Source organism: Acomys minous (genome assembly GCF_964271855.1).
Source record: "Acomys minous genome assembly, chromosome: 14".
NCBI lineage: Eukaryota > Metazoa > Chordata > Mammalia > Rodentia > Muridae > Acomys > Acomys minous.
The window spans coordinates 84,065,085-84,092,036 of NC_140496.1; the positions used below are offsets into that span (position 1 = coordinate 84,065,085).

The 26,952-nt window shown below is 36.4% G+C and overlaps 1 long non-coding RNA gene across 1 annotated transcript in view; it reads left to right on the forward strand.

Moving 5' to 3' along the window:
- Window positions 1-26,952, forward strand: part of LOC311583352 — a 245,729-nt gene that overhangs the window by 75,718 nt on the left and 143,059 nt on the right. The window contains exon 2 of the long non-coding RNA XR_014774470.1: window positions 26,031-26,105. This is a non-coding gene — a long non-coding RNA (uncharacterized lncRNA). The remainder of the gene's footprint in view (window positions 1-26,030; window positions 26,106-26,952) is intronic.

Below are 26,952 nucleotides of genomic sequence, written 5' to 3' on the forward strand. Positions count from 1 at the left end.
GAGCTTTGAGGTGTGCATTTAAGTTGCCTCTTCCCCCAAATTTTTTTAAAGCTTTCATTGTGTCTCCTAAGTTTGAGTATGTTGTACCTTCATTTTATTTGAATTTTAGGAGGTCACTAATTTCTTTATTTCTTCACTGATCCAGTTATCATTTAATAGAAAGTTGCTCAGTTTCCATGCACGTGTAAGTTTTTGTGTTGTTGTTGTTAATTTTGTTGTTGTCGAAGTACAGCTTTAGTGCATGGTTGTCTGATAAGATACAAGGTATTATTTCAATCTTCTTGCACCTGTTGACCTACTATATGGTCAGTTTTGTAGATGTTTCCATGAGGTGCTGAGAAGAAGATATACTCTTTTGTCTTTGGGTGAAAAGTTCTGTAGCTATCTGTTAGGTCCATTTGATTCATGACATCTGTTAGTGTCATTATTTCTTGATTTAGCTTCTGTTTCATTGACCTATCCTTTGGTGAGATGGTAGTATTGAAGTCTCCCAATATTAATGTGTGAAGATAGATGTGGCATTTAAGATTTATTAATGTTTCTTTTACAAATGTGAGTGCCCTTGTATTTGGAGCCTCGATGTTCAGAATTGTGATGACATCTTGGTTGAATTTTCCTTTGATAATTATGAAGTCCTCACCTTTTTTTATTAATTTGGTAGAAAGTTTATTTTATTAGATATTAGAATGACTGCTCCAGCTTGTTCCTTGTGTCCATTTAGTTGGAAGAACTTCTTCTAGATCTTTACTTTCAGTTAATATCTATATTTGCAGCTGAGGTGTGTTGTATGCTGCAGAACATGAGTCCTGTTTATGTATCCATTCTGTTAGTCTTTTTCTTTTTATTAGAGTTGAGTCTGTTGACGTTGAAAGAGATTAATGACCAGTGAATGTTATATCCTTTTATTTGGATGTTGGTTGTAGTAGTGTGCTTGGCTAATTTTTGTTTTACTGAAGTAAACAAATCAATTTCCTTAGTTTTCCTGGGTGTGGTTAGCCTCCTTGGGTTAGCATTTTCTTTCGAGTATCTTCTGTAGGCCTGCATTTGTGAATAGGTACTGTTTAAATTTGTTTTTGTCATGAAATATCTTGTTTTTTTCATTTAAGGTTATTGAAAGTTTTGCCGAATATAATAGTCTGGACTGGCATCTATGGTCTCTTAGGGTTTGCAAGACATCTGCCTAGGCCCTTCTGGGTTTTATGGTCTCTGATGAAAAGTTGGCTGTGATTCTGATAGGTTTGCCATTATATGTTACTTGGTCTTTTCCCCTTACTTCTTTTTAATATTTTTCTTTGTTCTGCACATTTAGTGTTTTGGTTATTATATGGAAGGAAGATTTTTCTTTTCTGGTCTACTCTATTGGGTAAGCCTATTCTGTAGGTCTCATGCTGTTTTTATGCATCTCTTTCTTTAAATTGGGGGATTTTTCTTCTATGATTTTATTGACAATATTTTCTGGGCTTGAAGCCATGAATCATCTTTTTCCTCAATTCCTATTATTCCTACATTTCATCTTTTTATGGTTTCATTGATTTATTGACTGTTTTGTGTCAGGAATTTTTAGATTTAACATTTTCTTTGATGGTTGCATCAAATTATTCCATTGTATCTTTTATGCTTGAGATTCCTTCCTACACATTTTATATTCTGTTGGAAATGCTTACCTCTCTAATTCCTGTTTTCTTCTATAAGCTATCTCTTTCCAGGATTTCCTCAGTTTGTGGGGTTTTATTGTTTTCATTTTTATTTCAGATTTTGAACCATTTTATTGATTTCCTTCAAATGATTATTTGCATTTTTCAGAATTTCTTCCAATGATTTCTTAATTTCCTCTCTATGAGCTTCTTTCATGACCTAAGCACCTCAATCTGTTTGAATATGTCTTCTTGTATTCTTTATGGATTTGTATTTGTTTTCTTTATTATCATCTTCATAAGAATAGATCTGAGGTAATTTTCTTGTGTTTCAGTTGTGCTAGAGTGTCTAGGACTCATTGTTTTGGGATAACTAGGTTCTGGAGATGCCATATTGCTTTGGCTTTTGCTATTTGTATTTTTATGCTGGCCTTTATCCATGTGGCTCTCTCTGATGTTGTATAGTAGTTTCTGGTGCCCTTCGCTGGCCATTGAGAGAACCTTATAGGTGAATGGCTATAGGCATGTGTGTAATCACCTTTGGGGACTAGAAACCCTCTGTAGATCAGGTAGGTGACATGAGATCAGACCTAGGAATTTTCTACGGACCTGAGGTCAGATCTCTCTTACACATTGTGGTGTCTTCTCTTGGCTTGGAGACGCAGAAACTGGTGTTTTGTGGCCCACAATTCAGTCTCAGACACTGAACACAGTGTATGCATGTAGCAAGAAGCTAGAAACTGTGATCATACCTGGAGGGACCTAAGGGGCTTTTCTGTGGATTAGAAGGGTGACCCGAGGACAGACCTACCTTTGTTCCACACTGTATGGTCCATTCTCCACTGAACACCAGGACTGATGTTTTGGAGAGCACAGTTTGGTCCTAGGGCCACTGTGCAGTCATGGCTATCCTGCTGATCAGACATCATGTATGATCAACACCACTATCTTGGATTCCCCCAGGTCTTTATTTCTTTACATCTATTCCTTTATCTACCAATCATTTATTTTAATATGAAGTAATATTATTTTTCCTAGGTACTCAATTAATCTGAGAGTGCTATTTAATAATTTATCTTTTCCAAAGCTACTAGAAATCTCTGCTTCACAGCATTAATGACTCAATAGGTCTGGGTTATACTGTTTTAATTATCTGATAAAAACATAACAAAGCAAGTCACCCATTCACCTGCTTTTAAACATTTTCACATTTAATTTGCCTATCTATTATTCCATATAAAAATCATAACTTCTTAGAAAAATGTGTAAGAAAGACTCAGTACTCAGAAAGAAATTACATTGCTGACAGGTTAACTCAAATGAAGGAATCTCTACCCATGCACAAATACTGACCATAGTGACATGCTAACTCGAAAACTTACATTTTTCTTTTCTCTGTGGGACTTAATTTTTTGAAAGGATAAATACATTCTTTCCTTCTACTTCACTTACTTCATTATTGCTCAAAAAAGAATAATTCATGATCTAAGGCAGACTTTGATAGGTCCTCCTTTAGTGCGTTCATCATTTTAACTAAATTACTTTTTATGAACATCATATTTTTAGGTGTTACACAATTGGTTCTGTGGGGAAAGCACTCAATGGACAAGAATGAGAACCTGAATTTGGGACTCAGGACCCACACATAAGCCAGGTGTAATGTACGCGTAACTCCGTGCTGGTGGGGTGTAGACAGCCAACCACTCTAGGCAACCAGCAAGCTCAAGACTCATTGAGAGATGTTAATCCAGAAATTAAGGTGTAAAGTGATAGAGGGAGATATGCATTGTGAACCACCACATATGCACACACAGATAAGCACGCTTCAACACACATACACAAATCACACTACTGTCTTACAAGCAGTTGTGATGTTGGGCTCAAGCTTTGTGTCATGGCATATTCCTGTAATCCCAGAATTTGGAAGGCTGAAGCATTTAAAATTTTTTTAATTTATTATAATTTATTCAGATTACATCCTAAATGTGATCCCCTCACTTGTTTGATGGCTAGTTTGAAGAAAGCCTAGGTGATGCAGTATAAATAAATAAATAAATAATAAATAAATAAATGTATACTTAATAAGAATGTTCACTACTCTTTTCAAGTACAACTGGATGATTTCTTTTAAGGGTTCTTTTGGATGTTTTCTTATAAGTGGAGTTTACAATCATTTATTACCTTATGTAGTTATGTGAAATTCCCTGTATCTCTGGTATAGTTGAGCATTTAAAGGTAAAATGATGAATAAGTTTTAACCAGCATTGAATTTATATTGTGTGTCTGTAACTAATTTAAGAATGCAATCTAGAACTAAACCTAGCAATTGGTCAGGTTCACTGAATGTTGACTGTTGTCAGCCCCAGTTTCCAGATGAGTGGCTCTTCACTTGCCCATGGCCATATGACTATTAACATGGTACCGCTAGGATATGAACCCATGCGTGTGGAACATTGCACTCATAAATGACTCATAAAATGTGTGGCTGCAGTTCCATGTAATAAATGCTAGTTATGTTGGACTTAGGATGAACATAGACAGGAAGTGCCTGTGTACTTGAAAAGTAAAAAATGACCTGTGGATAAAATAGATATGAAGTAAGTTTTGATGACTGAGCAGGTTGCTAGGTACACCCCTCTGCACATATGTAACCATTGGGAAGCTTGGTGTTCATGTGGGTTCCCCAAGAACTGGAGTGGGGCCCTCTGTGACTCTGATGTCTTCCTTTGGATCCTGTCCCCCTAACTGGGCAGCCTTGTCTGGCCACAGTGGGACAGGATATGCCCAGTCCTGCAGCTACTGAACGTGCCAGAGTAGGTTGGCAACCATGGGGGATCTCCCCCTCCTCTGAGGAGAAGGAAATTTGAGAATGGGGCAATGGGTGAGAGAGGGGACTGGGAGGAGAGGAGGGGTGTTGCAATCAGGATGTAAAGTGATTAAGTGAATAAATTATATAAGAAAAAGAAAGTAAAAGGAATGCCTTAGGCAGTGAAGCATGGTGAAGGTAGAATATAAGGAAAGGAATTTGGAAATAACCACACAACAAAGCATACATTTACAAACAGCAGGAGACGGGACCAGAAGCCTAGACAAGGTCCTAGTTCTATACTTCACTCTTAGGAACTCTCTTTGGCTATGAGCAAGAACCATTTTATTTAAATTCTTTTCATACAATATTTTTGATCATATTATTTCTCCTCCCCCAACTGCTCTCAGATCCTTCCCTTGATTTATTACTATAGCAGAATATCATTAGGAGTCATTTATTGTTGCTTTAAAATTTTTAGACCAGTAATATTTGGTTTTCATTTAGGACACTGGGGTATCTAGACTCTGGTTCCTGGTCATCCAAGCATTATTAGGTATGGATTCTACCAGAGTGGGCCTTAAGTCAAATCAGACATTTGTTGGCTACTCCCACAGGCTTTACGACATTATTACCCTAGTGTAATTTGCAGGCCAGACAGATTGTAGATCGAATGTTTTGTACCACCCTGAGTGTACCAAATCTTGTCTATTTAGATTCTTATAGATTCTTCATATTCTTTATGTTAACATGTTTTATCATAAAAGATCAAATAACAATGCTACATGCCAAGCACACTCATGTGTAACATGTGATTTCCCTGTTCCATGAATGTCAGAAGTCTGTGTCATATCTATTTCATTAGTAGAACTAGGCTATGAAAATAAAGAGGTTACTAAGAACCAGAAAGTTACTTACATAAGAGTAGCCATCAGCCTGCATCCCAGCATCCTGTATGCTGCACAACACTAGATTGTAGAGTGATGTATAAGGAGAGGACAACATGAAGAACAGCTTGCCTCAGCTGACCACTCATTTGCTCAGTTTGCAGCCCTACTCTAGGCTCAGATGCTGAATTCAGAGCAAGTGAAAAATCATAATCTGGAAAGACCTGCATGCTGTTATTGACTTTGAATTGTAACTCTAGGTCTCTCAATTTATGTAGCTTTCATTTCCAAATGTTTAATATCATGGGATTACAGATTTGATCCAAGTAAAAAGCTTACGGAATTTCTATCTAGTTTTATTCTACTGATTAAGAATGGCAGAAAATAACTGTTGGTAATTCCTTTACACAACACCTTAAATATGCCGCAATTTCTTGCTGCTGTTAAGAAGTGCCTCCTGAATTTTGAAAACCTAAATTAGGTAACTACTTGAAGTACTATCCAATTACTTTTTAAGTAAATTACCTTACAAACAATGTGAAGCCTTGACAAAGAAATATTTTAAAGTTGATTTGATAGATATTCGATATATTACTTGACTATTATCTTCCCTATGGAAAAAACTTACATTCAACTGGGATGGGAGAAAAACATTATCTATCTTGTTTCTTGAAAATCTTCATTATTTATAAAGTGCTTCAACAGCTTGAAGTTAACTATAAAACTAAGTGTTATGTTAGCAACATGCACAAACATTCCCAAAGTACTTCTGCAAATCTGGTTTGAAATCATTCTATTAATCCTGGATAACCCAATGAAGTACTTGTCTTACACATTGAGAGGTAGAAGCAGAGAAAGTAAACAACTTTCTACCGGACATTGTCAACTAGATTCTGGTGGATCTGTGCTACCAACCCAGACAGTATCTACCCAGTATACAGGAAGGAGACCAAGAAGTAATACTAGAGGGGAACTGAAAATGTTAGCTTGTTAAATCTTAAAACATATTCCTAGGGTAGGTATTTAATTATAGGCCTTTGCTTGTGGATTCTACAAAATCTAATTCACAAATTGGACCAAAATATTAATATTCCGGCCATGTAAACATCGGAAAGGGTGCTCTAACCAACATCCTAATTACCAGCTGAAGTAAATTGCCCATTGCCAATTTGGATATGGAGTCAAGGTTGCTTTACTACTGAAAGGAATTATGATAAACAAAAGGATTTTATTTAAATTACTATTGGTGAAGTGGCTTTTCTAGGCAGGATGTGGGTATTTAAAATTAATTTCATGCCATGGTTTAATTACTAATGAATTTGCTCCAAGAAAATCTGATGACAAAGATCAGCCCTATTTAATTTCATTGGGAGTATTAGTCATTGAATTAGTTAATTAAGAATATTACAAAATCAATCTTAATTTTAAAATTAGTCCCAGTGTGTAAATACATTAAAAACCATAAGCTCCTTGTACCTCTAAAAAATGTTTAGGGGAAAAGAGAATAAGGAAAATTTCACAATAATATCTAATTTAGGTTTTGATTCTGTATTTTGTAACAACCCATTTGTCCCCACTTAATATTTCTCTGAGGTACACTTTAATGATGTTATCAGTGCTGTCTGCCAAGTGTAAGTTGTATGAACTCAACTGAGATAATGTATGTGCAGAATTTTTGAAACTACAAATGTTAAATCCAAAGCACTGCAGTTTCTCTTAGAACTGGGTTGCGGGTTGTTCTCTCTCATGCTTGGTCTACTTGAAGATATTTACTTTTAAATTTTGGGTAGAGTAATTTTAAGATTAAATTTTAAAGAAACTAACAAGAAGTATTTTTAAATATTTTCCTTAAGTTCTAGAATTAACTTTGTTTCTTTGACAAATTGAAGTACAAAACCCTTATGCTTTTCAATATCAGAGTAAGGTGAAAACAGCAGACAGGTCACTGCAAATTGTTGCGCCATGTGGGTAGTTCTGACCTTTGCTGAGAACGTGATATTTTAGTGGATATCCTAGGACTCTTGTAAGATGTGTAGCTTTTATTGAATGTTATTTATTTTTACCTTTTATACAGAAGACCAAAATTTGCACAGGGGCGGAAAAGAGAAAGTGTTCAGCTACCAAGATAAATGCATTCTATACTGTATAGCTGAATTTGTCTCATCAGAATTGCTGGGAGTTGACTGTCAGGGTGCAGGGGAATACCAAGATGACTAATGATGAACATCTTGGATGTCCACGTTTCACCTAAGCTCATTATATGGTAGGGACTAACAGTGTGAGATGATGTTTTACTACACAGACTTCATTTTTCCTCCACCTTTTATTTTTATGGACATTAATACATGTTGGGTGTCCTGATTTGTCTAAACTTTAATTATACCAAATACCCATTTGCAGAGACAATTAGGATGGAATAGTAAACTATATCTCATGTCCTCTTGCTGGCATATGAACATTTCCTTAGCACTTCTAGCCCGGTAATATTGCCATTTGTGAGACAAGGCTCAATTCCCAACACTGGTTGAAGGCCAGTTGGTCCCTTTATAGCTCTGTGGTCTCCTCGATAAAGAGGTTTGCAGAATCATGCTATGCATATGGTACATGACATTAGGAGCACTAAAACAGACAAGGTAAGCAGATTGTCAAAAGCCAGATAAATTGTGCATTCCAGGCCAGCCTCAGCTATAGAGTCATTTTAATTAAAAAGTAATATGAAGACTATGGCTGGGGGAGGTTGGGATAACATGATTTTTCTGGGTTGGGAAGTGTTTGTTGAGTGTGCTTCTAAAATGATAATGTTCAGTCTCATTCTTTTATGGTAATTAGGTCTTCAGTTTTTATCATCCCTGATCATAGGCAGCTAATAGTTGAAATAAGAGGCATGCACCGTGCCATTAATTTCTCACTAAATGTCTCCAGTTGACTAGTGGTAACTTTGTGCAGCATTTTGTGGCTTGCGCATGCTCTTGGAGATTTTGTGTCAGGAAATGGTTAGAAGATTCAGGAGAGGGACCTCTTCCCCCTGTATATCCTCATAGAGTATCAAGTCTCTTCTTGGTAGCCTGCTATCCTTCCTCTTAATGCCACCAGGCCTCTCAATCCAGGGGACATGGTCAAATATGGGGCACCAGAGTTCGTGTGAAAATCAGACCTCACTCTCCACTCAACTGTGGAGAACGTCCTGTCCATTGGCTAGATCTGGGTAGGGGTTTGAAGTTTACTGCACGTATCGTCCTTGGCTGGTACCGTAGTTGCAGCAGGAGGTCCCCCTCAGTCATAGTCATAGGGGAGGGGAGTAAGGGGAGAATGGGAAGGAGGGAAGAATGGGAGGATACAAGGGATGGGATAACAATTTAGATGTAATATGAATAAATTAATAAAATATATTTTTAAAAAAGAAGATTCAGGAGAATTGGAGTAAACTAATAACTCTCTCTTCAAGATTGGAAAGAAGCTGTTGTTTTGTTGAAACACAAAACAAGGAAGAGATAGTTTAACGTAAGGATAATTCTTGTCTTTTGTTCCTAACACTGTATGTGTCAGTCCCTTATTAGAGAAAGAGAGCTATTTCTTGACAATTATTACCTGAAATGGCACTTTAGGGATAGTATAGTCTTATCATCATTGATGTTTGGAAGAATTTTTGTGTGAAAATTTACAAATGCACAGCAAAAGTAAAAGGATGTAAATTGGAGTAAGCAATATGGATTTTATTCCAGACACTGAGATTGTTGTTATGGGAGCCATGGATTTTATTGCAGTCCTTCTGAAAATGCCGATGTTTTATTTAAGGAAGCAATTGATTTGGTTGTATGCCAATTGCATACTCAATCTCAGCAGCCAGAGCCAGCCTCAATTCAATGCAAATCTCAACTAGGTTCCTTGTAATCCTCCCTGGCCATAAGTGGTTCAGGAGCCAGAATCCTTCCATGATTCTGTTCTCATTTGCCTGTGACTCTGGCCTTCAAGCACCAACTTACTCTTCATGTCACAAGCTCTGTGGATTGACTTTAGACATTCTAGTCAACCTGAACAGTGCCATTTGGGTGCCCACTCTCAAGCTGAAACCATGAAAGCTAAAAATGGCACTCCTACTGTTTCCGTTCATCAAATTTCCACTTCCTTCCAGAAGCTTCCTGCTCTAATCCATTGTATAGATCCTTCTAGATTTCATTTTGATGTTTTACTTGTCTGGAGTACAAAGGTGTTCTCTGTAAGGACTCGTGTGTGATTATGTGACCACACTAAAAGAAATAATATTCACAGACTCCTGATCACAGTATTGACATATTCAGCAAATTCTTTTTCTAAAAATGTTCATGATTTAGTGGCTGAAATAGTAGCCTGTGTTTCATAGGAAGGTAATGTTTCTTCATCCAGAATCTTCTACGTTCTGGAGCTATACAGGCCTCCTTTGTTTACCTCTTGTCTTCTAGCGTGCAGTACAAGACTTACCATACCACTGCTATGAATAAATGACTCAATGGCTCAGTAGATGAAGAGATCAATATAAAATTTAAAGGCATAATCTTTGGAGCAGGAATTTAGATTTGATTTTCAGTTCTACTATGACATTTTGTATGAAATTAAAAATACTCAGCCTATACATTCACTGTATTACATATAAAATGGGTCTGTTAATACCCAAAGTTCTCATTATACTTAAATCAATGTATTATGAGACCAAATGTAAGGATTCAAAGCAGCATAAATATGAATTCCTGTTGTTCCTTTTGGGCAAACCTTCTAATTAGAGGTATTTAAAGGATAAGTTAATGTCTATTTAGAAACATGTATCCAGGAAATATTGGATACAAGTTTGTTTAGAAACATGTGACTAAATCACTACCAGCCAGTAAGTGCCAGAACATTGCGATTTATTTAGACATACTTAAATATAATACAATACTTAAATAAATACAGTGCTAGAGTTGAAATCACTAAAAGAAAGTCTCCGGTCCACCCAGCAGTGGTTCAAAACCGATGCTGAAACTCACAGCCAAACATTAGGCTATGTTTAGGGCGTCTGTAGAAAAGTGAGGGGAAAGAGAAATGGACCTGAAGGTGGCAGGAGCTCCACAAGAAGACCAACAGGGGCAACTAACCAGGGCCCAGAGGGTCTTGCTGAGTTCGAAGCACCAACCAAGAACCATGCATGTACTGGACCTACGCAACCCTACAAACACAAAGCCGATGGGCAGCTCAGGTTCCATGTGGATCCTCTGGTAAGGGTAGTCGGTAGTCTCTGACATGGAATCTGTTTTCAGCCTTTTTTATTACTTCCCCCTGTGGAACTGCTTTGCCAGGCCATAGGGAAGAGAACACACTGAGTCCTGATGTGACTTGATGAGATGGAGTGGGTAAGAAAAGGGGCTCCCCCTCTCTGGGGAATAGGGAAGGGGGATGGGGGGAGAGAGAGGGATGGGGGAATGACCAGGATGTAAAACAAATTTAAAAACATTTAAAATAATAAAAACAAGATTTGGCCTTGCACTAACAACTCCAATATTTACCCTATTCAAAAGTTGTTATTTTCTATTTCTAACTTTATAGACCTAAAAAAAAGCATGCAATAACGTATTTTATGAAGTACACTTGAAAACAACATGTTTTCAATCTGTAAATGTCAGAAATAAAAAATTCAAGTAAAAATATTTTATGACTTCAAATTTTTGAAGGGATTGAGTGAAAACAAATTATAAGAAGATTTTCATTTTCTCAGTGAGAATTCTTACTATATGTTTGTCTTCCTGGGTTTCATTGTTCGGGGGTTGATTTATTCAAGAAAGGATGTGTTAGAAACTTGAATGTGAAGTTTTTGAAAGCTCCCTATGCTTTTCCTTGGCTACTGATTATAGTCTCTAACATTAAGTTGAATTCAGCTCAATAGTTTACATAGTAGCATTTATAGAGGAAAGTGAGTTTCTAGTGCCCCCTTTCTTTCTTTTATGCATATTTCTAAAGGATTTTTTCTAAATTACATCATTGCATCATCTTTATGTATTTGAAATCTAACGTATTCTAGTCAATTTTCATCATGTTTCATTGTAATAAAGACATTTGACCATTTCTAGAACCAGGCATTATATTAGTTAACCTCATCATTGCTGTGAGCAATTCCTAACAAAACTCAGCTTTAATAAGGAGCAGTTCATGTTGGCTCACGGTTTAGGAGAAACAGTCTAACTATCAGGAGAGAGAGGCATGTTGAAATGACAGTGAATACTCCATCACCCTGGCTCTGCAGGAAGAACCGGGGAGACATGCTCACAAGCTTTCCTCTTATCTTTATCCTATCTCACACTATGATGCCATCTACATTCAGTTAAGTCTCTCTACAAAGGCCCTCAAAAATAAATCCACAGGTATGACTCCTACGTGATTCCAAACCATGTCAAGTTGACATGGGAGGTAATCATCACAGACCAGACATCAACATAATGAGAACAATGTTACCAGCAACAATTAAATATATATATATGTATATATATAATATTTATATACCATATAATATATATACTATATAATATAATTGTAATACATAATATATATTCCTATATATAGGAATACACATACACACACACAAAGATAACTTCATAAACCAAGTAATGTCACTGTCAGCATCAGCAGATACCTATAGCTCTGATTATAATAATTGAGACATCTCATTTCAAAGTTAACACACAAAATTCATACTTTCAATAGCTTTGAATGCCTGTATAATGATATGATACCTTTACATTTTAACTCAAGACTAAGTAAAATTAATAGTATGCAAAACATTTTAATATTACAGATAGCTTTTTTAATCTGCTGTACTTTCAATCTGAAAACACCTTCTAACTATATTTCTAGTCTAGGCCACAGGAAAATTCTGCATTGTTTCAATAAACCAGTAGTCTTAGATAAAAGCTGAAAATACTGCAAGTACATAGAAAATGAAGACTACAACCTATGTCCAAGTATTTTGATGTAGATGTAGGATAGATTGCAAGCAAAGAAAGGAGACGGGTGAACAGATCGCTGGCTAGAAAAAAATATGGAAGGATCTCTACATCTAGATGTTATTGCTTTTGCTACATACCTGATTGCAGGTGTAAAAATGCAGAAGGAAATACCATAAGCACCACCAGTGATTATATTCCAAGCATGAAATTGGCTATGTCTTATTCATTCTGCCTAATTTGTCTCTGTGCTGCAAGCCCAAATTTTGTTTAAGATCAAATTTTAAATCTCATTAATACATTGTATCAACTAATTATTATCTTATCCCAGCCATGCTTCCTTTTGTTTGTAAAATGAACAGTAAAAAAAAAAATCTCACAGCCTGAACCATAGTAGAAAATCATTTTTCTAATATTTTCATTGCATTGCCAAACTACTGGAGAAAATTATAAACTCACTCAGCAACATCACAAGAAGGAAAAAAACTCCATATTTTCAAAACAAAAAAGATAGAAAGAAAAACCAAAAGGAAAGAGGGAGGACCTTTATTGGGTGTTGTGAATTGATTTTAACGACCATTCTGTCAACACTCTGGCCTAGTCTGAGGATTGGAAGTATGGTGGGAATTTCATGTTAGCTAACTTGGGAAATTGTAACAAGTCATTTGTCTCCCAAAGGCTAATATAACAAACTTTACTGCTCCATTGGGCACTTAGTACAAATGGTGAAGATTACAGAATCGGAAACTGGGAAAACAGGGGAATTCGTTTGCACCAAAAAAAAAGCATTCCCTTAAAAATAAGCTATAGGAGATAGCCTTCTCTTGTAACCAAATCCTGGTTTCTGTGTTTTTCTACATTCCTGTTTTCCCACAGCTGAGGCCGTTCTTCATCTTTCAAATTTGAGGATCAGCTTCTCAAATGCTACTTATGAAAACTAGTTTCTTTACTCCTGTCCTTCAATCATTTGAAAATACTTCATCAACAGAAAAACAGCAGGTGGATTAGATACTCAAGTACATAAAATGGAAATTCAACAACAAACAAAAGTCTCTCTAAGAGTCAAAAATGACTGCATGCCCTGTTGCTGAGCACAGGAATGCCTTGATTAAAATCCAATCTGTATTTTCAGTGAAATATTAGCAAATATTTCAAATGATAAGAGGTATGATTTTTAAAAGCATTAATAACTGACACCAATATCAAAGCACCAAATGAACATTCTTAATTGATCTTAATAAAAAATTTATATTTCAGGAAAAATTATTATTCAGATATTTATTTATTCTTATGTGATCTGTATCATTAGAAAGAACAGTGCCTTTTAAAGATGATCATAAAGTTCATAAAGTGTTCCAAAGTATCAATTTTGCTCCTTACTTTTTCACTTCATCTCTGACTCTTAATTAATGTAGTCTATTTGTATTTATAGAGTCACTTCTCTCATTATGTACTTTATATACACATCATTTTTCTTAAGTGATTAATTAGCTGGGTTAAGACACATTTTACCTGAAAATATTTAACATATTGGTCTACAGGACTTAGTTTGTCTTGTTACCTTAAAAATTCTGCTCTTTGTTATAGGCAATTAATTGCTCTAATCAAATTATATTTCTTTATTCTTTTCAGTAAATAGTTATTGTAGGCTTTGAACTTTGTCAAACCTACTTTATATGGGTTTTTTTTACAATTTTTAATTATTTTTACATATAAATTTATATTATTGCACATATATTCAATAAACTACCTATAGCAAGAAGAACCACAAAACAATCAGGAATTATATACATATATGTTACATTCATAGTGTTTTGGTCATTAGTATTTGGAAGCCTTGAAGAAAACATTTTTCCTATCTTGGTGAGTCTAAAATTCTGAATGTAAGTCAATATCTATCATATCTAGTCATTGTCAACTTAAAATATCTATCCATAGCTAAAAACATCTTAAGCTCTAAACAACTAAGCTTAATCATAAACCTAAACTATCTGGTCTTCAACCCCAGCAGAGACTTGAGAAGAAATAAAATTTAATTACCTTAGTGCTTACATCTCCCTTCCAACCCACCTACCCTAGAGAAGAGAAAAAGGAGGTTAATGGAAACGGGAGAAGTAGATCTTTTTAGACTCAGTTCCTTGAAGTGATTCTACTGGCATACTCAGCAGGATCCCAACAGACCTATTAAACAGCAAAACAGCAGTTCTACAGAAGTGACTGCCATCATAGCCACTGGAACTCAGAACCTCAAAGCGTCTGCTGGAGCTGTTCTCTCTAGGAGTGTCTCAAAGTGGAGCGATGAAGAGCTAAGACTAAAAAGTGCCCCCTCTTTGTTTTGGGCTGAAACGATATATATAAATATATATTCAGAATACATAGCCTATTAAGGTTTGAAGGTGGCCAAATGAGTTTTCTGGACTAAAGAAAAAGACATTTAAACTTAGTCTTTTAATAATGATAAATTTTGATCATTTTATGTGTATGAGTGTTTTGCCTATATGTATATATGCACACCACATATGGTGGTTAAAAGAGAACATTGGATTCTTTGGAAGTGGAGTCACAATCACTGGAAAGCTGCAAAGTAGGTGCTGGGAATTGAACCCAGGTCCTGTGGGACGGCAGCCAGAGCTTTTGATTACAGAGCCATCTCTCCAGCTCCCTGAACTTAAGCTTAAGAGGAGTTGAGTATCTAGCAAGGGATTATAAGGTAAAAGACAGTCTCTCTTACCATGTTGGAAATTCAAAATAATTTTTATCATCTTCCCGCTGCTTAGAATGCTGAGTTCCATAAATATAAGAATAAAAACTTATAACCTCCACAAAATTCCTCATACCATTTCAACATCACAGATTTGAAATAGCCACTGAAGAAAGAAGGTAAGACAAGCCTCGCCTATTAATGTGCAATGAATCATTAGTTCAAAGCATGGGCAACACCAATGACCTCACTGCTGCCGGAGGATCGCTATTTCTACTTTACCACACGCTACACGCTTTACAGTTCTAAAGTGAATACATGTGCAGTATTCTAGCACTTCCAAGTTCAACACATGTGTTCTGTTGCTGCACCAGGCAGCCCAACAAGGAAAAGACTGGTGTTATTCAATTAAACTCTTGTCAGCTCACATTCTGTTTGTTAACCGTGTTGATCATTGAAGAAGAAGCATTTTAGATTATTCCTTTTCGTTTACATTATATTCACTTTCAATCTTCATTGTTTTCTCTCATCTACCAATTTTGCATTTGATTTCTTCCTATCTTTCTAATTATTAGATATTTCTCTGACATTTTATCATAAGCATTTAATAATAATACAATTTCATCTCAGAAATGCTTTTAATTATATATAACAAGTTGCATTTTCATTTAATTATGGAAATTTCTTCAGTTCCATCCTAAATTTTTCGAAGACTCATTCATCTTGCAATAGTATCACTCAATAGCCATGAGTATTTGTATTTTCTATTTTCTTGTGTTGTTCCTACCTACTCTTACTCTGTTTTGATCACAAAGCATATTACTTTATTTTTCCTCTATGTAATTCAACTCTCATGTTCTATGTTGATCTTTATGTTTAGTTCAGATTTTTGTTGTATTACCTTTTGATTCATTTAAGCATTTATTCAGGTCCTATTTTTGTTGAATGTTCTAATCATTCTTTGGTATTACTTGAGATTTCACATAATTCACCCTGCAGAAGTTCAATGCTGTAGAATTAACAATTCTGGAGGACATGGGTTTCTTTGACTTTTTGTGTGTTGTTGTTGATGTTGGTTCTGCCTTAAGACTTAAAACTTCTCCTGAGTGCCACCAGGTATCCCCCTCCAGGGGACATGGTCAAATATGAGGCACCAGAGTATGTGTAAAAGTCATACCCCACTCTCCACTCTACTGTGGAGAATGTTCTGACCATTGGCTAGATCTGGGTAGGGGTTTAAAGTTTACCGCCTGCATTGTCCTTGGCTGGTGCCTTAGTTTGAGCGGGATCCCTGGGCCCAAATCTGCCTATCATAATGTTCTACTTGTAGGTTTCTAGGACCCTCTGGATCCTTCTACTTTGCTATTCTCCCATGCTTCTCTCAGAGGAAGGATAGCAGGTTACCAAGAAGAGACTTGATACCCTATGAGCATATACAGGGGGAGGAAATCCCCCTCAGGAACGGTCATAGGGGAGGGGAGTAAGGGGAAAATGGGAGGGAGGGAAGAATAGGAGGATACAAGGGATGAAATAACCATTGAGATGTAACAAGAATAAATTAATAAAAAACTAAAAAAAAAAAAGACTTAAACTTCTATGACCGGGTCACTGATTTTTTAAAATCATCCATACTAGTTCAATTGAAGTATGTTAAAATGGGACTAGTGATGTTGAGATACTGTAACATCTAAACCTTCAGCCCACATCCTTATGCCATTGGGATTAATATCCAGCTTCACCTCAAGAATAAATACTAACTGCAGAAGCAATCACAACTAAGACATAGGCTCACTACAGAAATGCAGTAATAGTCAATTTTTTAAAATTGTCACTAATGCTATGAACCATAGGGGAGAATAAAGGAACAAGGCTAGTATAGTTTGTACTAAGACATTAGTTATTAGTTAAGAATAGAAAGAAATTATGTTTAGTAAGACTAGTGACTACTGTTAGAGAAGGAAAGAAGATAGAGAAGAGGGAAATGTAAATAGTGTGAGGGGAAATCATTTGTATTCTTTTATTCCTCTCTCTACTGGTACCCACGAAATGGAATGAATCCCTTATGCCTTCCTTGTTTCTGTGATTGCTCCGGGTCATATACTAGCATCTGAAAGATAGCACGTAGGGTTTGTTTTTATGGAACTGGTTCATCTCACTCAGTAAATAACTTTCTATGTTCACCCATTTCCCTTCAAATGTCACACAACTCATGTACTTCAGGTTCAGAGAACTTCTGAGATGAGGAGTTGGGGGAGGTTCTAAGAGTGAAAGGACCAGGGTAACTGCTGTGAAATCATTTATTCTAGATATGACAGGGAAGCATCACTCAGGATACATAAAAACATATGGCTGCCTAAACAAGGCCTGAACATTAAATAGATATGCTAACATGGAAGGGAGAAAAAACCATGGGGTCCCATCCCAAGACAAAGAACTACAAACAACTAGAAGAATGCTGAAAGTTAGAAAAATAGTTATCCCCAGGGAGGAGCATGCTGATTCGTTATCCAATATCAACTGGATAGCCCTGACTGAAATCTACCATACAAGGAACATTAAACAGATGGGATGGAGGTTGCAGATTAGATGAGAGAGAGAGAGAGAAAGAGAGAGAGAGAGAGAGAGAGAGAGAGAGAGAGAGAGAGAGAGAGAGATAGACAGATAATAAATAGATAGATGATAGATGCTATAGATATAGTTGACAATATAGATACAGATATTTGTCAGTGTTCAATAATGAGAACTAAATAAATTACTTTTGAGAGGGAGCAAGGAGTCAGGTACATGAGATGGCCAAGAGATGGGAAAGGGAAAGGAAGAAATGGTCAAGTTTTATATTAATTATTAAAGTATAAAAATAATATGGAAAAAAGAAGATGAGAAGAAGACATACGACAGTACCGTCCAATGGTAAGATAAATAAATAAATAAATAAATAAATAAATAAATAAATAAATAAATAAAATAAAACACAAGAATAAAGAAAAGTAACCAGGTGCAACCAGAAAATCTAAAATGGTCTCAGCTCTCAGGAGGCTGAGTCAGGAGACACAGGCCTCTCCCAGCCCCAGGGCAGCTTGTGATCTTCATTAAAGTTATCTCACAAAAGACAAAAGCTAAACAAAGCTGGCTACAAGTTTTAACTTGGACATTACAGTGAAGGAAGGAGAATTTAGTGGGAATGTGGACTCTGTCTTTATGTATTAATCCTTCTGCTTCAGGTGCTGAGTCTGTCTCTGAGGTCTCTCATATGTGCACAGGGACAGCATGTGTCTATGTCACCTTGACTTACCTTTAGCAGTTAAAGCTCATTTTTGAAAGCTCTGAAAGCAGTAAAGGACAACTTTGAAGTGGAAACAGACCTGGTGTGTAGTGAGACTCACTTCCTGGTCTGCATATGGTCATCTTATCATTGTATATCTAGAGGTGAGCAGCCACACTGATCAGAATACTTGACATTTTCTTTCTTTACTATTGTCTAGCTCATGGCTTATCTTAACAATTAAGTTCATACTTAACATCTTAAACTTTTCTTTTATAAAATTTGTGCTAAATAATTTTCAGGTCTAATCAGCAGTTTTGATAGTCCCACATCTGTAATTATAGAGATGGACTTTCTGTAAGAAGACATCTTGATACTTCCACAATCTAAGCCCCACATAGCTTAATGTTTTTCTTGTGTTTTTTCACTTTTTTATTATTTATTAATTCATTCATATTACATCTCAATTGTTATCCCATCCCTTGTATCCTTCCATTCCTCCTTCCATCCCACTTTCACCCTATTCCCCTACCCTATGACTGTGACAAAGGGGGACCTCCTCTCCCTGTATACTACCATAGGGTATAAAGTCTCTTCTTGGTAGACTGCTATCCTTCCCCTGAGTGCCACCATCAAGGGGACATAGACAAATATGGGGCATCAGAATGTCCTGTCCATTGGTTAGATCTGGGTAGTGGTTCTATGCTTACTGCACGTATTGTCCTTGGCGCCATAGTTTGAGTAGAATTCCTGGGCTCAGATCTGCCCATCATACTGTTCTTCTTGTAGGTTTCTAGGACCCTCTGGATCCTTCTATTTCCACAGTCTCCCATGCTTCTCTCACTTAGAGTCCCAGTAGGATGTCCTCACATCTATCTCACTTTCCTGGTAGGTGAAAACTTTCATGGGACATGCCCCTTGGGCTAGTGTCCAGTTATAAGTGAGTATATACATTTGAGTCTTTCTGCTTCTGGGTTAACTCACTCATTATGATCATTTCTAGTTCAATCCATTTATCCACAAATTTCAGGAATTCCTTGTTTTTAATGGATGAGTAGTATTCCATAGTGTAAATGTACCACAGTTTCTTTATCCATTCTTCTACTGAGGGACACTTAGGCTGTTTCCAGGTTCTGGTTATTGTGAATAAGGCTGCTATGAACATGGTTGAGTATATGTCCTTGTTGTCTGCCAGTGCACCTTCTGGGTATACTCCAAGGAGTGGAATAGATGGGTCTTGAGGAAGCCTTATTCCCAGTTTTCTGAGATAGCGCCAGATAGATTTCCAAAGTGGTTGTACTAGTTTGTATTCCCACCATTTGCTAGTATTTTTTTTTTTTTTACAGATATCAACTTACAGAATGTGACCATGGATATAATTATACTTTAGCAAGCATTTCTACATGCTTTTTTAACTGATGAAGTTTCAGGAAAAGGAACTAAGTCTATAGGCTACATTGTTCAATATTTAAATTTTTTTATTTACCCCCCCTCAAAAAAGGAGAAGCAATCAATGCTACTTATCTTACTACAAGATGTCTTCCCACATTGTAGCTTTTTTTTCCAGATATGAAAACCTTAGGTTTTGGGTTTACTTTTTGTTTTGTGTTTTTGTTTTTGTTTTTGAGATGGGTTTTCTCGGGGGAGCTTTGGCTGTCCTGGACTTGCTTTGTAGACCAGGCTGACCTCAAGTTCACAAAGATCTGCTTGCCTCTATTTCCATGGGATTACAGGACTGTGCCACCATGCCTAGAAACCTTAGGCAGATATGGAAAAAAAAAAAGAAAACAACTTACTGGAGCAGAATAGTACACAGAAAGCAACCCAAATTTTCTAAAGAATCAAATCTAGGCTAAATACAATGTCCTTTATCAGCATATGTTGAAATATCACACTGTACCCCTCAGGTATGTAGAGATATTGTAGGTTAATTAAAAGTCTTAAGGCACTAAAGCTGGCATAAGCTTTGTACTTTGTACAATTACTTCTTTGTATAATTAATATCAGATATTAAATTACAGATCCAGGAAGCCTGGAACGAGAAAACTCAATTCAATATAAATATAAAAGCAGGCAAACAAACAAATGAAACATAGCCATTATATATAAAGCTGAAGAAAGTCAGAGAGAAAGATGAAGGGCCCAGAAGAGAGTCCAGCTGTAAACCACCTTTCCTCCAGTTCTAAAGGCACAGACAGAATACATCCAGGTTCCTCATCAAAATGCAACATCAGTGGCTTCTAGCCCAGTTTCTCATATGCTTTTTAAAAATATGTTTTATCAATTTATTCATATTACATCTCAATTGTTATCCCATCCCTTGAATCCTCTCATTCCTCCCTCTCTCCCATTTTCCCCTTTCTCCCCTCTCCTATGACTGTGACTGAGGGGGACCTCCTCCCCCTGTATATGCTCATAGGGTATCAAGTCTCTTCTTGGTAGCCTGCTGTCCTTCCTCTGAGTGCCACCGGGCCTCCCCATCAAGGGGACATGGTCAATTATGGGGCAACAGAATTCATGTGAAAGTCAGACCCCACTCTCCACTCAACTGTGGAGAATGTTCTGTCCATTGAGTAGATCTGGGTAGGTGTTTGAAACTTACTGCACATATTGTCCTTGGCTGGTTCCATAGTTTGAGCAGGACCCCTGGGCCCAGATCTGCTCATTATAATGTTCTTTTTTTAAAAAATTTTTTTTTATTAATTTATTCTTGTTACATCTCAATGGTTATCCCATCCCTTGTATCCTCCCCTTCTTCCCTCCCTCCATTTTCCCCTTATTCCCCTCCCCTTTGACTGTTCCTGAGGGGGCACCATTATAATGTTCTACTTGAAGGTTTCTAGGACCCTCTGGGTCCTTCTATATGCCCAATCTCCCTTGCTTCTCTCACCTAGAGTCACAATAGAAAGTCTTCCTCTCATATGCTTTTTATTTCTCCCTCAATCATGGCCTACTGTCTACATTTTCTCGGCAATCTAATCTACCAAATTCCTACTAAGATGTCTATTAATGCCTGATTATAGGATTTCTTTAACTGACAGCTCCAGACTGTCCCACGTTACTTCATAAAACCACTTCCAAAGGCGTAAAGAGCACAAGGTCAGTTTTGTAACAATAGTGACTCCACTGTTCATGCAATTATTCTGTTAGGTCTGACATCATTGTCACAAATTCCTGATAAAGACGACTTAAAGAAGGGGATTATTCAGCTCACTGTAATAATTCAAGTAATCCATCATGATCCAGAAGGTAGCCTATTTAAAGTGACTCTAAGTGTGATAGTGAAAATAAGGCAGTGAAGAGAGAGAGAAAGAAAGAGAGAGAGAGTATTACTTATTTTTTTTTTGTCCTGGAAATAATGTTTCCCTATTTTCATACTGAAGACACATACTGAAGACACATAAAATTTTTATGTTGGTTTTCTTCTTTTTAAATTAATTTATTCATATTACATCTCAGTTGTTAGCCCATCCCATGTATCCTCCCATTCCTCCCTTCTTCCCACTTCCCCCCTACTCCCCTCCCCTATGTCTGTGTCTGAGGGGGACCTCCTCCCCCTGTATATGCTCATAGGGTATCAAGTCTCTCCTTGGTGACCTATTATCTTTCCTCTGAGTGCCACCAGGCATCTCCATCCAAGGGACATGTTCAAATATGGGGCACCATAGTTTGTGTGAAAGTCAGATCTCCTTCTCCACTCAACAGTGGAGAATGTTCTGTCCAGAGTATTACTTATTTTTATTCCCTACTCACATTCTTATTTTCCAATCTTCTTCCTGTCTGACATCCTACCTCAGGGACATTACAATCTACATTCAGAAACAGGCCTCTCTCACTCTAAATAAAACATCTCTGGAAGTTAGCCATGTTGGTATATATCTGATCCTAGAACCTTAGAGTTGGAGACAGGTGAACCTCTGTGAGCTCAACACATTCCTGGTGTGCACAATGTGTTTTATGCTATCCAGGGAAATGTAGTAAGGCCCTGTCTCTGGAAGCACTCTCATGGGCACACATGAGGTGTGATCTCATAGGTGCTTCCAAGTCACATGGAGTTGACAATCAGTATTAGCCGTATAACCAGGTAAACCATGAAACACTTAATGACTGATTTTCAATTATAGAAACCATGTACTATCTGCTCCCAGACCATAGTGGAATTCTACTGAAAATCAACAACATAAAGAAAGATGATTTAATGTAGAAAATACAAAGATTAAACCACATGGTTTAAGGCATATAAGTATATGCCAATAAAATATGTAGAGAAATTAAACCATTTTGAATTAAAGTAAAATGTCAAAACAAAATAAGTTGGATACAATAAAAACTATTTTGGAAAAAAAACCAGTATTTTGGAGGAAAGCTATAGCACCCATGAGTATTTTAGTAAAGAAGAAAGATTTAAATTAGTACTTAAAATGTCAACTGCATGAAACTAGAAAAAGAAGACAAATAGAATCCAAAGTATGTAGAAGAAAAATAAATACTTTAAAAGAAATCAGTGAAGCAGAAAATGAATAGAGAAAATTCAACAAAACCTGAAGTTGGTTCTTTGACAAGATAAATATAAGTAATAATCCTCTGGCCATGGTAGCTAAGAAGAAGATGAAGAAAAAGACTATAAACTCAGTATTTTGGATGCCAAAGTGTCTTACACCAAAGACTGCATAAATTACAGCATTTTTACTATACAAAATCATCTTATAGAAAACAGAATAGTTTAATTATAGAAAACAAAAACCTAATATTTTCCTACCACTATTGCTCAGGATTTAAGTATTACACTAGTGCATCTTTGGATTGTACTGTATTAAAATGCTGTGTAAAAAAATAAAATACTGAATTTTTGACCTCAGCAATTCATTAAAATCAATTAAATGAATGAACATTCATTAAAAATTAATTGAATTTCTCACTTTAGTTTCATAAACAAATTGTTCAAAGCATTTGGCTTAAGATTAGAACAGATTTTCAAACAATTTCTGAAATAGTCAACAAATACTTCTTCATTTTGTACTGTATATGTGTATGAGTGCTATTCTCAGTATTGGAAATCATAAAATCAAAGTGTTAGTTAACTCTGAAAATCAGTGAAAATTTTCTATGTTCTGGAGTCTCAAACTTTCAGGCGTGACTTCATTCTTTATATAAGAATAAATACATCATCTTCTCACAATGCAAATGTATTTCATTTATAATAAGTGATTATATATAACTATTATAAAATAAATTTATTTTTAGGTTTTAATCAATAAATGTTTTATTTTTATACCTACTTTATATACCTATCTACCTAGGTTTGTAAAACAAATCAATTTTAAGTAACACAATCGTACCATGTACTTTTATGTTATGCTAAACTATAACATTTGAAACAGCGATGCATTTTTCAATTTATAATATTAAGTGTATTTTCAACTTACATTTTCATGTTTAATGGATCTATCTTGATATAAAATTATTATAACTCAAGAACCATCTGTGTAATAAGAGAATATAGTGACAGTTCCATGAATAAAGAGAATCACACACTATAACCAAGGAGTTTTCATGGCAGGTATGCAAGACTACTTCAGCATTTGGAAATTAAATACTCTAATTCATTAATCTATGCTTACAGATATACTAACCTCAATGATATAAATAAAATTTTTGAAAGACTCAGTTTATCAAAATTCACACATGGAGAAACGGATACTCTGGATAGGTCTGTAACTGTTTAAAATGAGTCAAGAAATATTAATATTTTTAAACAGGTAACACCTGACCACCTTGGTTTCTCAGTGAACTATATACAAAGTATTAAGGAACTTTATTTCTCTACAATGTCTTCCAGAAGGCAGAAGCATGCAGAACCTTCTTAACTAGTTCTATGAGCTCAAGAATATTCAAACAGACTAAAATCTTTCATGAGTATTGAAGCAAGAATCTTAACAAATCTATTTTGCCAGTGCCATGCAAGACTGCTTTAGCATTTGGAAATTAAATAATTTAATCCATTAACAGGACAAATAAGAGAAATAACATGAAGATAATGATCAATACAGAAAATCAACTGTCAAAAAACAATATACATCATGCAAAGAAATCTATCAACAAACTAAGATTAAAAGATTCCAGTTAGTTCAATGTCACCATAGGCTAAGGTGAAGTTGATTAAGACTGATTTTCTGCTAGAAATGATTCTTGAAATAGAAATCAAGCCTACTGCATGCATTGTCCTTGATTGGTAGAGTAGTTTGAGCAGAACCCCCCCCCCCGGGTCCAGATCTCCCAGCCATAATGATCTTCTTGTAGGCTTCTAGGACTTTTTGTATCCTTCTGTTTCCCCATTCTCCCATACCTCTCTCACCTGGAGTCACAATAGGAAGTCCCAGCATCCCTCCTAATCTCCTGCTAAGTGAAGACTTTCAGGGGACATCAGATCTAGTCAATGGACGCACATTATCCACAGTTGTGTGGAGAGCAGGGACTGATTCTAACATGAACACTGGTGCCCCCTATTTGATCACTTCCCCTTGGTGGGGAGGCCTGGTGGCACTCAGAGGAAAGGTAAGCAGGCTATCAGAATGAGATTTGATAGGCTGTGATCATACGGTGGGGGAGAGCCCCCCCCTGTCACAGACCTAGGGGAGGGGAATAGGGTGAAAGAAGGAGAGAGGGGGAAATGAGAAGATACAAGTGAGAGGATAACAATTGAGATGTAATCTGAATAAATTACCTAAATAAAATAAAATTTAAAAAACAAACAAACAAACAAACAAAAAGGAATCAAATCTATTTCTGGATAAAGAACTTGTTAGAGATGCTAAGCTTAAGATACTGTAATACTAAGCAAGTTAGACATAAGCGTAGTGATGAAAAATGGAAAATTTTATCCATACTTATGAATTACACAGTACTGGAAAAGCAAGAGCTAAGAGGAATGGTTGCAGATCATTTTAATTATAAAAGAAGTCAGTGGAACTAGAGATTGTGAGGAGCCCTTAGCAAGCAACTTGTGGCCTAGTGCCAGTTGGTAAAATGCCGAAAAGAGTAGCCTTCTAAAATACTAAGTTGTGATGTGGAGAGCAGGACTTGTAATCAGAAGGTCATAAAGAACCACTATGAACTCAGGTAACACACTGTAGAGCATATCAAAGTAATCTGAAAAGATAATATTTGGCTAGTGTGACCTCCTTAGTGGAAATGTGTTGTCGTTCTTGGCTACAAACAAAAAGTTGAGGAAGTTAAAACTGGTGAGTTTTATTTGTCCCATCATGTGAGTGAGGTGTGAGGGAACACTACTCAAAATCTAAAAAGAAAACAAATGCATTGTGTCCCATATCTGGAGTGATAGTTATTAATTATCAGTTTGGTAAGATCTAGAAACATCTTGGACAGTGGTTTTACAACCACTGGGGTTATGATACCTTTGGGAGTCAACTGACCTTTTCACAGGGATCACCTAAGAACATCAGAAAACAAAGATATTTTCATTATAATTTATAAAAGTAGAAAATTACAGTTATGAACTAGCAAAGAAAATAATTTTATGGTTGGGGATAACCATAAATGTGAGAAATTGTACAAAACGACCACAGCATTAGGAAGGAAGTAGTGGGAGTTGGATCACTGGGCATATGTGTAGGAGATTATCTTGTTTAAGTTAATTGGTATATAGGAAAACTCATAATTGTGGGTAGAACCACTTTTTGGACAAGGAATCCTGGACTGTAAAAAAAAAAATGGAAAAGGTTGACTGGGCACTAGAATGAATACATTCATTGATCTCTTTTCTTTTGTTGCAGATGAGTGACTGCTTCAAGTTCCTGCTGCCATGACCTCTCTGCCTTGGTGGGCTCTGCCTTGCACTGGGAGCTGAGGTAACCCCTCTTTCCTTCCATAGGTCAAGTCAACATGTTTCATCTAATCATTCACCCTAGAGCCTACCAACAGATACAAAGAACTAAATGAGGATCTTGATGAATTTGCTGGAGCTGAATATGGACTGACCTGAGAAAAAATTTTCTGCAGGTGACAATCTTAGAAGATCCTATCAAATGAGCTTACCACATATTAGACACACACTTATTTACCTCAATGAGGCATGATTTACTTATAAACAGTAGGTTGTATGAACTTGATTTGTTTCTTTTTTCAGCAAAGGACAAAGTAGATCAGGGGCTCGTGGGCTAAGAAGGGTTAATTCTCAAAATAACTGCCATGAATAGATTCATTACCAATGCCCCACTTGCTTTACAGCTGAGAGATGCTAAAAGGGAACCCAGGGTTGTATACCTCAGGGGTCATGTGACTCACTGGAAAAGAAACATGAAAGAATAATCTCCTTTCCAGGAAGACGACAAAACCAACCATGCCATGTCTATCACAAGGTGTTCCATTTCTTGTGAGGAGCAAGAACAAGTTCTAGAATAGTGTGCGTGTGTGTGTGTGTGTGTGTGTGAGAGAGAGAGAAAGAGAGAGAGAGAGAGAGAGAGAGAGAGAGAGAGAGAGAGAGAGAGAGAGAGAGAGAGAGAAGGGAGAAGGAGAGAGAGGGTGTATTTTATTCTAGGACATTCCACAGGATGTTTATCCTCAGATATGTGTTCAAGGAAGGGAGAATTGGGTCAGTTCACCTAGAGACTTGCTTTACAGGCCCCTGTACTTCTCAAGTTTTCATCTTAGGAACTCTAACAAGTTTTCTGGTTATGAGACTAAGAAATGCCCCTC